Raw genomic sequence first — 12338 nt, forward strand, 5'->3', positions numbered from 1 at the left:
ACTCCCATCGTCAATAACGACTTGTTTGTGTCTAACCCCATCTCCCGCTGCAATTTCAGCCCATTTCCTATTACTCTGTAGATATGGAGAACAGATGGCCAACATTCTCCTTCTAACCTTCCACAGAATGGAAGATACCCACAGAAGCCCTCCCAGGTGGCACTTCTTTTCCTGGCAAAAAGAGTTCCAGCTTCATTTTTTTTTGCACAAGTTTCATTTTCTAGTTAGTTATTTCATTGAACTGTGTTGGATTTTCTTTGAAAAAAAATGCAGTGTTTTTCTTTGAAGATCACACAAGCAGATGATCAAAATTCAAACACTGTAAAAAGTATGTGCAGTGAAAGCTAAGACTCTTGTCCACCTAAGATCCCTGATCTGTCTCTGTGGAAGCAGCTATTCTCACCAGTGTTTTCTCCAGAAAATTCTGACTGATATATCTAAGTATATATGAATGCATTCTCCCTAAATTATCTTCATCTTTATATTAGTAAGCTTTCTAATACTCTAATAAAATACCTGATACAGGCTACTTATGAATAAAGAAGTTTATTTTGGCTTACAGTTTGGGAGATTTAAATCCAAGACTGGGCTTATTTCTTCAAGGCTCTGATAGGGCAGTCCTTCGTGGAAGAAGCGTATATCATACTTACATTTTGAGGAAGGCCAAAGTAAAAGAGTAAAATGAGAAACTAAGGTTCCACAATCTCTTTCCAGAGTCCATTCCCAATGACCTAAGGATTTCATGCTAGGCTCTCCCTCTAAAAGGTCCAGAGCCACTCTGTGGCCCAAACCTTTACATTGGACCTTGGAAAGACTATTCATACACAAATCATAGTAATCTACAGTTTAGAAAATATTCATTAAGCAGTTTTTATGTCAGGCATTGTATGAGCTCCTGTGTCAGGATACAATGAAAGTAGAGACATGTCCCTCCACTTTGAGGATATTTACACTGAAGCAGAGGAGACAGATGTTGTCACCTACGGATCATGTATAGATTGTGCACCCTCGATGTGCCAGGCTATTGTGAACCCCTGAATAACACGGAATTCATGCCCTCTCACAGCTCAGTATGTAGAGAGACCAATGAGCAACCACGGTGTGAAGTAAAAATTGGCAGAGAAGTACCATGGTACTCCTTGACAATTTCCATATCACTCTTTGTAAGCCATGGAGTGGGAGTAGGTACAAACTTCAGTATTATGCCTCATGTAAAGGGAGATGCCTTGGGGTCCCAGACAGGATCTGTGGCACTGAAAGTATGATTTAAACCCCTTTACACAATGTACCTCACAAAATCTTTATAATGTGTGGTGAGCTCTACTATGTTTTACCATTGAGGGAAGTTGGGGCTTTGGAGCTTCAGAGACGTCAAGGAACTGACCTTAAATCATATGGCTGAAGTCCCAATCACAAGCCTGTCTTTCTACTAAGCCTCTCTTATCAGTCTCAGCTTCTGTGTCCAGGAGTCAGTGATGGGTAATTTTTATACATTCCTTATTTATTTTCCTCATGGAGACTCCTGGCCTTCAGACTGGTTGTGGGAATCTTCCATTAGACTGAAACGTTCCACTGAAAGAATGAAATGGGAAAGAAATGCCATGGTCTGAAGAGGCAGATCTTAGCAATCTTAGCACTAATTCCTGCTCTGATGTCACAAGCTCTGTGACCTTGGGCAAGTCAAGTCTACTCTAAGGACCTGAGAGTCCTCATCTTTGACGTACAGAAATTGGCAGGGGTTATTTCTGGATCTCTGGTGGGATTTGATGATATGTTCATGGCCAATGATATTTTCATGATAGCCCAAGGGCTGTATTGCTGCCTTTTGAAACAAGAACTACTCCCCTGCATATGCCAAGAATGGCTCAAAAATTGGTTCAGTAAACATATTCATCGTCGAGGAAGATGTGAATGTGTTGTTGCCTTCTTGGCCTTTGCTGTTCACTCACAGTTCTGAATGCCTTTCAAGCTCTATTTTCTCAATAAAGTGAAGTGAACCTTAAGTAAACGAGCAAGCACTCATTTAATATATCTAACTTAATTGATGTAATAATTAACTAGGAACAGATGATAATCCTTAATGAAAATTGGGCAAGAGTTCTGAAATTAATGGGTTATTGCAAGTATGTAATAATCCGAGAACTTTGCTCAGGCTGATTTTATGCACCGGAGAGCAGCCTTATGACGTGATGCAGGCCACAAAAAGAGGATCTGCTCTGGTCAATACATCTCCATAAGGTTAGGGGGCAGAAAGGCTGTTTGGGCCCAGAATAAAAGGGGACTGAGGCATGGCCATCAGAGAATAAATCCCCTTATTCTGTCCCTTCCACTTCATGCCTAAAGGATAAATTTGGAGTTCAGATCTCACCATTTGTGAGACAAATTCTTCTTTTGGGCACTACAGGAACACGGATGAGAAGTTAAAGGGACCTATTCCCAGGTAAGTGCTTTTCTCCTTCCCTTCTTCTTTCTTTTTCTTCTCCTCTCCTCATTTCCACTCTCTTCTTTGTTTTCTTCCTTCCTTTCCATTAGAACTGTGATCATAATAGTTATTGATCATAAAAGCACCAAATTGCATGTCATTATATGAGGTCTAAAATATAAATCCTCAACCTCCACCACCTTCTCTCTGCTTCTTTTCTTTTTCTTCATCTTTTCATTCTTCATGTTAGTTTTTAAAATTATGAAAATGATGCAGGTTCTTTGCAAAAACAAACAGCAATCAACATCCAAATAGCACAAAATCATAAGTAGTATAAAGGAAATATACTTATTTTCATTCTTCTAGCATTAATCCTTCCATTTTCCCTCCTCCTTCTCTCTTTGCTTTCTCATCCATTAAAATTATATATTTACATTACAAAAAATCAAGCCATATAAAACTGTATTGGACGCACGGGGACTCTTCTGAAGCTACCGTCCCTTTCTCAGCCTACCATTTCATGCCAGACACATAGACTTCTCCTATGCCTTTTAGCAGCTGCATAGTATTCTGAAGTGAATGGCAATTGATTTATTTACTCAATGTCATTTTATAAAAGTTTAAAGGAAATGAAAGATGGATATAAATTGGCTTGTTTGCTGCTGAAAATTCCATTTTATAGATAGCAATCCATCATACCCATTTCTATAGCACTTTATATTTTGAAAATTGCCTTTGAAATATCATCTTAATTGATTCTTTCTTGCGACAGCCCTGAGAAATAGGCAGATTATTATCAACATTTTACAGATAAGGAAACTGAGGCCCAGGAAAATTAAGGAACAGAAATAGGTATGGTCTCACAGATAGTTACTAGATTCTCAGCGAGCCATCTTATGACAGTATAAATTTAAGCTGCATTTTATCTCAGAATTCATAAAAGATTTGGATACCTCCTTACTTTCAAGCTTGTAGGTTAGAAAACCCACCCAAGTCATACAAATTCTCTCATTATCCTAATGAGAATGGCAGGAGGACGCAGTAACTATGAAGAGCTTGATTAATGGCTAGTGCTCATAGCAAGCTCAAGATTCATAAGATTTCCTAATTGGCTTTTATTGTGATATTAAATGTAAAAGTGAATCTATTAACTCCAAACCACACATAGAAGTGGTAAGAAATTCAATATATTACATTACCCTATAGGAGGAAAAAAAATGCTTAAATCAGTAGCAAATCATTCAGGAGTGTATCTCATTCAGAATCAGAAAATGCCTGTTAACATCCTAGTTCCAGCTTTCTGTAATAAATTCCCACAGGATTGGTGGTTTTAGCCGCAGTTTCTATTTAAGCCACAAATGTGCTTAGGGAAAAAGGATGCAGACGTTCAATACATTTCCCAAATAAGAACCTTCAGTTGCAGTTAATTAAAGAGAGAAGCTGGGTGAAAATAATGAGGTGGTGGCCAGGTTGCTAGAAACAGACCTGGTTCGAGAACAAGACTTATTTGATGAGTTACTTCTGTCAATAAGGCCATCTTGCATGGTACTCCTTCCACTCTGACATGATTATTACACAGAGAATACATGTATCACAGCAACACCGTGTAGCCCACAAAAATAGATAATTGTATGTCAACTAAAAATCACATAAAAACCCTGAAAGCAAAACCCACCGAGAAACTAAGGATCTTTAAAACTTCAAGTAGTTTCTTTCTAATTATGTTTTGTATATGGCTCTTCCCACTGAGCTAACTGCTTTCCTCACTCTCTGCCCAGCTAGTAACACAGTGGCACACAGTAGGGATATAGTAAGATCAGCCAGTGTGGCTCTAGCCACTGAGAATGACTCATGGGGGGGAAAGCCCTTATGTGAAATGCGAGGGAGTGGTGTGATCACATGCGCCTAGAAATTGCTTGTTTGGAATCTGATCTGAGCATATTTTGACTCTTTGAACTTAGGGTAGACAATGAAGAAGCACACACTGCATCAGAGGCTTTATGGATTGATTCTTGTTTCGAGTTTTATCTTTCTTTCAGGTAAGAAAATACGTTTTTTTATCCTTTCTCCCAACCTATAGAAGCTACTAGAAATCAACTATTAGAAAAAATACTACCACTTAAGACTTACTGGCTGCCTCCTACTGGTCAGCATAGCTGTAGGACATCTAGAGTTTCAGGGTAAAAATGCATTCATTAAGTATTTTATGTGAATGAGGGCACACTGTCCTCATACAAAAAATAGTTTGGACATCTTTGATGCTTTTCAGAAATACCATCTGATAATCAGCACACACCTAATAAAACATTTGGATTTTCCTTTCGACTGTTTTCTCTCATGCACGATACTTTTTCAAAAACTTCCTGGAGGATTATGACGCCATCTTTCTGCATCCTGTATATTTTATGGAGATAATAGACTATAGATGAGGAAACTGAAGTGTGCCAAAATCTATTACCTGATTGACAGTAACACATGGTTGTATGTCTAGAAGGGTTTGTACCTTATGCTCTGGGACAGGAGGAGTGGGGATAGAAACTGTTTCTATGTTAAGTAGGTGACAGGCAGTTGACTCAAGTAGCCAATAATTTGAAGAATTAAGGAGAGACTGTCTTAAAATATAACAATCTCATCCATATGAATTAAGTTCAGTTGGTAACATTGCTCATTTTAGCAAATAAACCCTTAGCTGAAAGGTTATCCATGCCCGTGACCAGCAGTTCCTGACAAAACTAAGCTGGGCTTTAATCTGAACAATGCTCAGATTTCAGAGCTAATTTCTGGAAAAATACATCATCATCACCATCAATAGCAAACACCGACTAACTCCTTGCTGCATCCAGGGCCTGTTGGGAAACCACATTTCTTATAATAAAGGTTGAAATGGGACCTGCAGGGCACAGTGGCAACTTTGTCACTTGGCATTACCTACCTGCTAAGATGTTGATTTATCTTTCCCCAGCCTGCTTCCCCAAGGCAAGAAAGTTTTCTTCTATTTCCTTATCCAAAATCTACACCACAGGTCTTGTTATGTAAGTTAGGCATTTGGTACATGTGTGCTCAGTTTGAAGCCCTACAACTTTAGACCTCTGTTTGGTGGTGATGAGTATTATCCAAACCTTTCTGAGTTTGCTATGACAGGACATGGAACATGAAATAGCATGAACTAGAAACAGAGTGGTATAGGAGTCTAATGTGGTCATGGCATGAAAAATGGAAGAGATGTGGCGTAGGAGAGCTTGTATCAAGTTTTTGAGTAGTGTCCTTAGTCAAAATTATGACATGTGTACAAGGTTTTATATAAACTTATGGAGCTCACTTTAAAGCATTACAAGTTTGTTGAGAATGTTTATGACTCAAATTCATGAATCCAGGCAATAATTCTTTTTGATTAACAAACTGTTAAGTACAATTGTTCTTTAATTAGTGAGCAATGCATTACTTTCTTCCTGGAAAATATTTTTGTCCTTGAAATAATGATATAGCTTCAGTCACTGGCCTCCTAACTGTGAGGGTCATTGTGGGGGAGAGACTGGGGGCAGATCAAGCAGAGAGTGACTCAGAAATGCTTCAATTGGATGGGTTGACAGTGGAGAAAACTGTGTTCATAGAACAATACCGAAGTTCAGTAAGAAGAAATCACCAGTCACGCAGTCCAAAAGGTAAGAGCAGGAACAGTAAGAAGGGACAAACAGGTAGGCTTCGGGGTCAAATAGTCACGGAATGTAGCAAGAGTTAAAGTATAAGGCAAGAATAGGTAGAAAGACCTAGGAGTTAAGTTTCCCTGTGCTGTTTTAGTTGGCTTGGGCTGCTGTGACTGCATGTTTTAAACAACACATCTTTATTTCTCATTGTTGTAGAAAATGGGAGATTTAAGGTCAAGATGTCAACCAATTTTCCTACTAGTGAAGACTCTCCTCCTGGCTTTCAAGTGGACCTTTCCCCAAAGTCCTCATAAGGCTGAGAAGGAGATAAAGGGAAAGGGAGAGAGAGCAAGAAGGCAGGCTAAATGTAACAGGGCAGGCTTTGCTGTATGGAGTGTGTTATAGGACAGGGTTGGTCATGCACACCTTTAATCCCAGCACTCAGGAGGCAGAGGCAGGAGGAACCCTGTGAGTTTCATTTCAGTTTGGTCTACATAGTGAGCTCTAGGACTGCCAGAACTACATAGAGAGACCCCGTCTCAAAAACAAACAAACAAAAAACAAACTGCAAAACCAAAAAGCTACTCCAAATGCCAAAAACAAACTCAACAACAACAGAAGAGTGTTTTATGATTTGTCTGTTAGTTTAAAGACAGGGTCTTGTTATTGTAGCCCGAACTGTCCTCAGACTCACGAGCTTCCTGCCTCAGCTTCCAAAGTGCTGGAATTGCAGGCATTAGCACTACGCTTTCCTTGTAATGTGTTTTATTCTCGACGAGTGGAAGAATGGCTGACTTTTTTGACATTATCACAGGGCATTGAAGCTCCGTGTTTGGTACCTTTGAATCTTTTACACTGAATAGTTAATTTGGGCTGAAATTGACTTTGTTAATAAGTTCTCTTTCTCATATATATATATATATATATATATATATATATATATATGTATATATGATCAATGCTTGACAAGGTCTAACTTGGGGAAAAAGGAGATGAATATAGAGTTTGAGCTCTCTCTATCTATATAGTGAAGGATGAAGTTTGAGAGGGCATTGTAATTTTTTTTTATAAACTCAAGCTGAACTGTACAATATGGTGAATACTTACAACACAGGGCTCTTTAACCCATTCCATTAAAATAAGAGAAGCAAAACTCACATGTTGAGTACTCAGCTCCTACAGGTGGCTAGCTGCTACTATATAAAGTGCCAATTACTAACACTTCTGACATCGCAAGAAGGGACTTTGCTGTTCTGGAAGGTTTAAGGAATTGGCTCTTTGACAAATGACATAAAACACAGGCTTACAGAAATGCCTTTTCTGTCCCATAAAGTATACCAATTTAAACGTTCAATTCATTGACTTTTAGTGTATTTACAAAGTTGCACACTCATTATTATTATATAATTTCAGACAGTTTTAATCATACTCAAAAGAAAACTCAAACTCTAATTTCATCTCTTCACCCCCCCCTCCAGTTAGACCTTGGCAAACACTGGTCCACCTTCTCTCTCTATGAGTTTATTTTCAGGGGTTCACCCAGGTGCCATGTAGCCTTCATCCATTCCTTTTATTGTTGAACAATATTTACTTTTACAGAGAAGCCTTGGAGTTTCCCATTCATCAGGTGATACATATTTAAGATTGCTTTTACTTTATGCCTAGTGCGAATAATACTGCGGTGAGAATCGTATGCAAGGCTTTAATGGACATGTGCTTCCATTTCTTTTGGGAGCATATTCAGGAGTGAAATTGCTGACTCATATGGTACCTTTATGACTAATGTTTAAGAAGCTTCCAGGCTATTTTTCAAAGAAGCTACTTCATTTTGCATCCCTGCGAGCAGTATGCGAGGGATCTGATCTCTCTACACACTTGCCAATTCTTGTTGCTGTTTATCGTTTGATGATAGCCACCTTAGTGGCTTAAAGTGATGTATTACTGTGGGTTTTTGTTTTCCTATGATGTAGATCATCTTTCCTATGTTATATAGATGATATTTATTTATCTATTTGGAAAGGGTCTTGCTTTATAGTACAGGCGAGCCCGCAAATCGCTGTGTAACCAGGTTGATATAGGAATCATGATCTTACTGCTCCAGCCTTCAGAGTGCCGGAACTGTCCCAGCATAGCGCTATACCAAACCAGAAGTTATTGCTGGCTTGCTTAGTTGTTTTGTGATTCTGGAGATCGAACCCAGGGCCTTCTGCATATTAGGAAAGGGGGTTATTACTGAGCTTCATGCCTGCCCCAGACATTTCATCTGTCAATGTGCAGAGCTCGTGGGCTGCAAAATTATACCTCTTAGGGGCTGGAGAGATGGCTCAGTGGTTAACAGCAGTGACTGCTCTTCTAGAGGACTCAGGTTCAATTCCCAGCACCCACATGGCAGCTCACAACTGTCTGTAACTCCAGTTCCTGAGGACCTGACACCTTCAAACCAATGCACATAAAATAGTTAAATAAATTAGTAAAAATCGCACCTTTCAGATTTTGCTGATTCTATTTTTTATTTTGAAAATTTTCAATACATGTTTTCTTTTTTTATTTATTATTTATTTTTATTTTTTTTTAATTTATTAGATTTTTTAAAAAAATACCAATCCAAGTTCCTATTCCTTTCTCCCCTTCTCCCATTCCCTCCACATACCCTCCCACCCCATCCCCATCCACTCCTCAGAGAAGGTAAGGCACACTGCCTTGTGGAAAGTCCAAGGACCTCCCTATTATATCTAGGCTAAGCAAGGTATATATTCAAAGAGAATAGGCCCCCTAAAAGTCAATACATGCAGAAGGGATAAATCCTGGTGCCACTTCCAGGGCCCCTCAGTCTGCCCCAGCCATGCAACTGTCAACCACATTCAGAGGGACTAGTTTGGATCTATGCTTGTTCCTTCCCAGTCCAACTGGAGTTGGTGAGCTCCCATTAGCCCAGGCAAACTGTTTCAGTGAGTGAACCCATCATGGTCTTGACCTCCTTGCTCATATTCTCACTCCTTCCACTCTTCAACTGGACCTTGGGAGCTCAGTCCCGTGCTCCAATGTGGGCCTCTGCCTCTGCCTCCATCAGTTGCTGGATGAAGATTATATAGTGATAGTTAAGATAATCATTAGTCTGACTAGAGGGCAAGTCAAGATCGGGCCCCTTCTTCTCTATTTCTTAGGGTCTTAGCTGGGGTCATCCTTGTGGATTCCTGGGAATTTCTCTAGAGCCAGGTTTCTGCTAACCCTATAATGGCTCCCTCAATCAAGATATCTCTCTCCTTGCTCTCATCTCTGTCCTTCTATCTCGACCATCCAATTCCCTCAAGTTCTCCTCTCCCCCCTTCTCCTTCTACCCTCCCCTCTGCCCCCATCCCATGTTCCCAACCCTGCCAGTCAATCCTGTCCATTTCCAATTTCCAGATTGGTCTATATATATTTTCTTTGGATTCACCTTATTACTTAGCTTCTCTAGGATCATGAGCTATAGGCTCAATGTCCTTTGTTTATAGCTAGGATACACTTATGAGTGAGTACATACCATATTCACCTTTTTGGGTCTGGGTTACCTCGCTCAGGATAGTGTTTTCTAATTCCATCCATATGTATGCAAAATTCAAGATGTCATTGTTTTTACCACTGAGTAGTACTCTAATGTGTAAATGTGCCACATTTTCTTTATCCATTCTTCTATTGAGGGGCACCTAGGTTGTTTCCAGGTTCTGGCTGTTACAAATAGTGCTGCTATGAACATAGTTGAACAAATGCTTTTGTCATATGATTGAGCATTTTTGGGGTGTATGCCCAAGAGTGGTATTGTTTCTTGAGTGAACATAGTCATAGTGCTTTTGGAGCCAGCGCATCACACAGAGGAAAGGAAGAATGGTAAACAGTAGAACGTTTTTGAGGGACTTTTTAAGTTAGCTAAAAACCCATTATATTGACACAGGCTAATAGATAAAAGAATTTTCATTGGTCAGCAGTGAAAATATTAATGGGAAAATTGCACAACTTGAAGAGTAGGCCTCAAACACTGGACTGCCCTGTTCACCTTGCAGATGGAGATAGATACCTAGCCTAGAGTTTTATTACATATGCCCCTTTGAGTTAGTCTGTCAGGCCTGGCCTTGTGGGAACTCTTATCCTCACAGCATAGAAACCTCTGTGGGAAGAGGCAGAGGTCCTAGTAATTTTACTGTCAGGTAATAATCTTCATTCTTTTCCCATAGGTTCTCTGTACACCATTGGCCCATCTGCCTCCTTCTCTTTCTCCATCCATATCCAATCCATTGAGTCTATTTTATGTCACTTCTATATCCCAATCTCGTGTGTGTGTGTGTGTGTGTGTGTTTATCCCTTCCCTGGCCACCATTACATCCTTTCAAATCGCTTCAAAAGCTTCCCAAGTGGAATCCTTGCTCCACTATAGTCAGTTTTCATTGCAGCTGCCAGAATGATCTTCTAATATATCAGTTTAGACAATGCTATTCTTTTGGCCAAAACTTTCCATGAAGTTCCTATCACAAGCTACAATCCAAACCCTAAAAGGCATGACATAATCTGGTACCTTGATGCCTCTTGGGTCTCATTTTTCTACCATGTTTTCCCCCCACTGTCTTACTCTAGATACGGCGTTCCTTGAAAATGGCAATACAGTCCACTAAAAGCCTCTTCTGCATGTGTTTATCCATGTCTGAGTTACCTTTACCCCATATCTTTGTAACCCTAGTTCACCAAAGGCTAAACCAGCTCTTCATCAGAAAAGCTTTTAACTAGCTTGTCAACCGTTGGCGTTCTTATTCCCCTCATTTCTGAATTTTTAATTATCTAATACATCAGCTTGTTAATTTCCTTCAGAACATTTCTCACAATTTGTAATTATTTTATTTACTTTCTTATTGTCTGCTTCTATCCTTGCAATGTAATCTAACAAGGCCAGAGACCTTTTGTGTCATATTCATTATATAACTGTACTCTAATACTGTCACACAGCAAATTAATTTTCTGAAGGGCTTCTGTATTTATAAGTAAGGTAAATTATTTTGTTGGATTACCAGTGGGAAGTGTTGTTAGTGGGTGGCAGATAGCAACTATGTTCTCTGTGGCTACTCACACTGGGACCACGATGATCTAGGTAACAGAGACCCCTTGCATTATCAGGTGTCAGTATATGTAGCTGCTTAAAAAATTATAGGTTTGCTTGCCAAGAATTTTGTCTACAGATGCTTTCAATGTGTCAGAATATCGATGAGCAAGAATATATGATAGTAAGAGCTCTTCCCTTCCCTTTGATGAATGGGCAGTGGTATTTACCATTTGAGACACGGAAGTGCCCTTTGCAGAATGCTCACCCAAGAGTAGTCAGATTCTCTAGACTATTAACAATTGAAACATTTTTATTGTTGTTTTGCATTGCTAGGGATGGAAACCAAGGCCTTGTGTAAGACCAGGAAAACACCCTCCCAATAAACTGTATTCTTAGCACCTCTCCAAAGTACAAACATGACCATAGCCCTGGATGGGCTCTTTCTCCCAGGACTACTCTGCCTCTCTGATGAGTTATGTTTCCTGTTTTGCTGAATTACTGCACTCCAACACTGACTTATAGTTATTGCCCAATTATCACCACTGTTTATTGCAGTCATTTTTCAGAGAGCCTTTGGATTTATGAGTAAAGAATATACTTGTTGAGTGAGACATGGACTTTGAATACAAGATTTTGGTGGGCTTTGAGCACTTCACAGTATCGTCAGTTGAGTCACACCTTCCCCAAATTGTTGAAGTCTTAACTCTCAATACCTCAGAATGCGATATTGTTTAGAAATAAGGTTATCGTGAAAGTGATTTATTAGGATGTCATCATACTGGAGCAGTGAACTCCCAATGCAATATAAAAATCTTTATTAAAAGGAGAGATTTGGGTCTGGACACACACACAGGGAAAAGACCACATAAATTTAAAGGCACATACTGGGGTGATTGGTCTGTAGGGCCACATACACGAAGTATTAGCTACAAACCACCAGAAACTAAGAGAGGGCTATGGGGCAGATTCCTCCTGGACACCTCCTTAGACAGAACCACATTTGTTAACAACTTGACCTTGATGGTTAGTCTACAAAACTGTGAGACAGTAGGCTTACATTGTTTAAGCTCTCTAGTTTGTGGTTCATTGTTATAGCAGACACTGGTGCTCTGTTGGGCTGACTAGCTTAGACATTGTCAGTCCAAAAGAGGAAAGCGGATTCTCTAATGACTGCATCGCAGGGAGCAGACTGCTTCCACAATGC

The sequence above is a fragment of the Microtus pennsylvanicus genome, chromosome X (genome assembly GCF_037038515.1).
Source record: "Microtus pennsylvanicus isolate mMicPen1 chromosome X, mMicPen1.hap1, whole genome shotgun sequence".
Taxonomy (NCBI): domain Eukaryota; kingdom Metazoa; phylum Chordata; class Mammalia; order Rodentia; family Cricetidae; genus Microtus; species Microtus pennsylvanicus.